The 5233-nt window shown below is 34.4% G+C and overlaps 1 protein-coding gene across 1 annotated transcript in view; it reads right to left on the reverse strand.

Annotated features, from left to right (window-relative positions):
* The window catches only part of LOC102672951 (prolyl 4-hydroxylase subunit alpha-1), a 172364-nt gene that overhangs the window by 152801 nt on the left and 14330 nt on the right, over positions 1-5233 (reverse strand). The window lies entirely within an intron of this gene.

Here is a 5233-nt window from a genome sequence, read left to right on the forward strand (position 1 = left end):
AAAATGTTATATAAATGTAAAATATCTTTATTGCGTCGAAAAGAAGTTTACGTTTCCCTTCTCGCGACAACGAAAAATATTTAGCGGATGCTCCTGCATTTTTCAATGCGTCGCCATCGATAAATTAATTTGGAGGCTACGTGTAGCAACGTGGTATCTCGTTTCAACGGCAGAAAGGTATTCGTGTTTCGTCACGTGTGCGATTTCGCGCTGCTCATTGGTGGAAAGAAGCAGGATAGCATAGGGGGAGGGGCAAAGAGTAGAAGAAGAGAAGTACAATTCGAACGTTTAAAATCGTTTAAAAATTATTTTCATTCTCACAAAGTTACGTATTGGGATAATCATACGAGACTGAAAGGTGAAAATATTTTCGAAACTATCCTCAGCGTCCAGCTTATTCTTTGTACAATTACAAAATTGGATTTATAATTAAACTATCGTAATTAGTCTTATTGTATTTTATATCGTATCGATACGTTAAAATTTTCTAGATTCTGTGCCATACGCTCATGCATCGACTACTCAGATTCCCACGAGACTTCTTTCCATCAGTGAACAATAATTCGTAATATTTTCGTAAGAATAATAAGATTGGAATAAAACGATGCGAAATGTTTTCGACATAGTCCGTTTCTTGATAATTAAACGTTTATTAATATGTCCATATATTCTGCGTTTAAATGTAAATATAACACTGTTGCGAAGAGATTCTGTTTTGATAATTAACTTCGATAATTACGATAGCAAGAAGTATGTACCAATATGAGTAAAAAGAAGTTTATGTTTCCATTTCAAAGTGCCGTTACGAATACAAGCTTGATATCTTGGGAAAAACGAATTTATATCACTCTTCGAATTTTATCTTCGACTATTTCAAATATTAAACATGGTTAAAAGAAGCGGATTTCTTAAATATCATCTTATTGTTATAACATACAATAAATTCGTCTATTGATTTTAAATTTCATACTTTTGTTATTATACTTTTTTGTGAAGTATTTGCGCACCTATGCTCATACAATATTTTCTTTTCTTACTTTTATCCGTAGAATATTATTACTGGTGCGGTTTGAGCGTTCAATCCTATACGATTGTTTACACAAAACATTTTCTACGCGATATCATCTCTTAGTATGAAAACAATTTATTCGTTATGATACAATAAAAATATTAAGATAGAAAAGAAAAATCAATCCGTAACAAATCTTTTTTACAATGATCCAGAGATTGACAATTATTATAGAATGTGATTTATATTTATATTATATATTTTTTATCACGAATTCTCGTTTTTCCATATATTTATCCAGACGAATATTAGGATCTTATTAATTCCATTTGTTAATTTCGTTACGAATTATGTACACTGAACTTAGTCTACTCAGCCTCTAATTCAGCCTCGTTCATTTTTAATCTGATAGGTGAAAGTTTCTGGCTGGAAAAGCCATCTCTTCTTCCCCCTTTAAAGGGTTAAACGGTAGTGTTGTGTATTCGAGTTCAGAGGACAGTTAAGAAATACTGCGGCTATGCGATAGTGCATTATTCAACGAGGTTCCAGCTATAAAACAGTGAAATATCGATCGGGATGCTAATATCTCGTACAACGGCACAGTTTTCGAGAATAATTTTCCGTGAATATGAAACTTTCCATTTTAACGCCGTATCAATTATATCCGTAATTTAATTTTAATTCGGTTGAATATTACGAATTCATCTATTAATTTTTTTGTATCGAATGTAGTGTGATATTTAAGGGGATAATTCGATGGCCTTGAAATCTTGTCAAGATCAAGGATCACAGTTATTGTATCATTGGAATGTGTCGTTCGATTCGTTATGCGATAATTACACCGCGTTTTTCTATGAATTTTTATTTCTTTTCAAAAATTGGCGCGTGATTTAAATTGTGCTCGCATTATTGTAACGATCTTTTAATTAATTGAGCCGAATAAAGGAATTATGTACGTGTGTCGTACGAATTGTATTTGTTGACTATCATCGAATGAATCTGTTAAAAAACGAAAATTATATATCAGCGTTTTTAAGACTCCCTGTTCTTTTATTCTTTCTTTTTCTATATCTAGAAAATGAGAACAGAGATCCAATGAATAATCAGGTATTTTCTCAAAAGTTAATACAAGCTGAATTTAAGCTAAAAAGGAAATTCTGTTCTTCTATTTTCTTCTTGTATTCTTGTATTCTTTTTTTATATCCAGGAAACACAGGTCCAATGAATGCAATCAGATATTTAATGAATAATCAGAAGGATGTTCCAAATCTAAGATTTCACAATTTTGTTAAAAACAGCAATATTGTTCTTAAAAATAGCCAGCTGAATTAATACAATTATATTAAAAAGGAAATTATCAGTGTTTTAAAACTTTTTGTCTTTCTATTCTTTCATCCTTTTTCTATATCTAGGAAATGAGAACAGAGATCCAATGAATAATCAAATATCTAAAATAATCAAGAAAATTTTGTTCTTCTACTTTCTTCCTTCTTACATTCTTTTTCTATATTTAGAAAACAAGAATAGAGATCCACATTGATCTTGTGAATTTTTTAGAGAAAATGAAAGTTTTGGCAAGTACCTAATAAATCATCAATAAGATAAATAGTTTCGACTCGAAGATTTTCTCAAAAATAACAATATATTGTTCTCAAAAAATAAATTTAAGTTAAATTAATACAATTATACTAAAATTATACTAAAAAGGAAATTCTTCTACTTTCTTCTTTTACTTGTATCCTTTTTTTATCTAAGAAACAGGAATAGAGATCTGGCGAATTTTCCACAGAATGAACATTTTTTTGATACCTGATGAATTATCAATAAGACGTTTCAAGTGAAAGATTCTCTCAGAAATAAGTCCGAACAAGTCGATCAATTTCAAAAGAAGAGCGAGATCGAAAAGATATTCTCCTATCCCTTATATATATATATATATATATATATAAAATCACAAAGGATTAAAGCTAAAAGTAAAAAATTCTTGCCATACTTCTGCCATACTTTTCAATCTCCTTCTTGGCTTTCTTTGCGAGAACCAACCAACCCACTCACTCATCCACCCATCCATCCATCTATCCATCCATCCACCTTCCTTTTTCCAAGTAGAATTTCCGTTAATTCGAAGCCAAATTGCTGCGGCATGGGGATGCAAAGAAACAAATTGCACTCCAAGAATCCCTCTGTGCTCTTTATTCTCTACAGTTCCACACTGGTTAACCCGTTCTGTCCCCCGGATCAAAAGAGGAGGAGGAGGAGGAGGTGGTGAAGGAAGAGGTGGAGGAGAAGGTGGAGAAGGAGGTGGATGAGGAGATGAAGGAAGAGGAGGAGAAAGAGAAGAAGGTGGATAAGGAGAAGGAGGTGGAGAAGGAGGAGGTGAAGAAGATGGAGGAAGAGGTGGAGGTGGAAGAGGAGGTGGATGTGGAGGAGGTAGTGGAGATGGAGGAGGTGGAGGAGGAGGTGGAGGAAGAGGAGGTGGAGGAGGAGGAGGAGGAGGTGGAGGAAGAGAAGGAGGTGGAGCAAGAGAAGGAGATGGAAGAATAGGAAGAGGTGGAGGTGGAGGAGGTGGAGGAGGAGGTGGAGGAGGTGGAAGAGGAGGTGGAGGAAGAGGAGGAGGAGAAGGAAGAGGAGGAGGAGGAGGTGGTAGAAGAGGTGAAGGTACAGAAGGTGGAGGAGGTGGAGATGGAAGTGGAGGAGGAGGAGATGGAAGAGGAAGAGGAGGAGGCGCGCCTGCGACCACGATTCTTCCTCCTCTCCCTCTATTTATTTCGTTCTTTTTTTTTTTAAATTACGACTGCTCTCAAGTTCAAGAAGTTGGCCAGAGGCTCTCGTTAAGATTGGCTCGGACCCGAGATACCTCTCCTCGATACGGGATGGAAAGGCTTTTCCCCTCATAAGCGCGGCAGATACGGGATAGGGAAGATTAAAGATCGTTACCACAGCGCACAATGAAATCGGCACCTACATTGCGCATTGTTTTATAAGAAACAGATGGATCCATTTAACGGTAACAAAAAAAAAGAAGAAAATATCGGTATTTTAATTAATATATAATATATAATTATATATTTATTATATATATTTAATATATAATTATATATAATTAATATATAAAAATATATATTTAATACTATTTNTATAAATATATATATTTAATATTATGTATATGTGTACGTATAAATAATTATACAATTAATATTTGCTATATTATATATAATGGATATACGATAACAAAAAAAAAATTGTAATTAAAATTATTAATATATATTTATATATATGTATATATATAAAATATATAATAATTATACAATTGTTGATATCTGCTATATTATGTACAAAAGAATCGCAAAAAATTAACAGGATTCATTGACGTTCATTCGTTATTCGTTCGAAATAGAAAAAGATGAGAAAAACAAAAGAAAGAATTCGAATCGAAATTGTAAAAATACTGTTAGACGTACAATGATATATATATATATATGTATCGTGTTACATTGTATTTTCTATCAAATTCATTTTCGATTTTCATCTTACTTGATCGTTTCTATTCCATTTAATCAATCCCCCCCTCCCCTAATAGATTTTTCCATCGTATCACGCGTATTACATCCTGTATCGACCAAATGTATCGTGTTTTTCATCAACGAATGCGCCGCCCTCGTCCTCGCGATAAATATCAAATATTTATTTTCAATTTTAATTCTATTTCATCCCCCTACTCCCCCTCCCCACTCTCCTTTCGTTTAACAAATACATCACGACATCAGACGCGTATACGAATGACACATCCACGACGAGTAAAAAAAAAAAAAAAAAAAAACTAGAATTCCATCTCATCGAAACGCGTTTGAAAAAGGAATCGCGACGATCGCGAAAAACCGCGTTCATTCGAAACATCCATCACATATCCTCCCCTTCCTCCTCCTCCTCCCCCTACTCCTCCCCCCTCCGGCAGATAAGTCTCCGCAGGCGGCTCTCCTCCGCGAAGAAGCGGCCCACGATCCATTAGTCTCAATATCAAAAGTTTTTCGCCCTTGTCCAGGTGGAAATATCGATCCCCATTCCATCCCCTTTATCACCTTTTGTTTCAGGCAAAGTGTAATCTGCCCTCCTCTCCTTCATTCCCTCCATTCTTTTCCTTTTTCTGCACCTGTCATCGGTGCAAAAAACGGAAGAGAGAAAAATGGAGACACGATGCCTCTTTTTTTTTTTTTTTGTTTAACA

This window comes from Apis dorsata, unplaced genomic scaffold, assembly GCF_000469605.1.
Source record: "Apis dorsata unplaced genomic scaffold, Apis dorsata 1.3 scaffold_497, whole genome shotgun sequence".
NCBI lineage: Eukaryota > Metazoa > Arthropoda > Insecta > Hymenoptera > Apidae > Apis > Apis dorsata.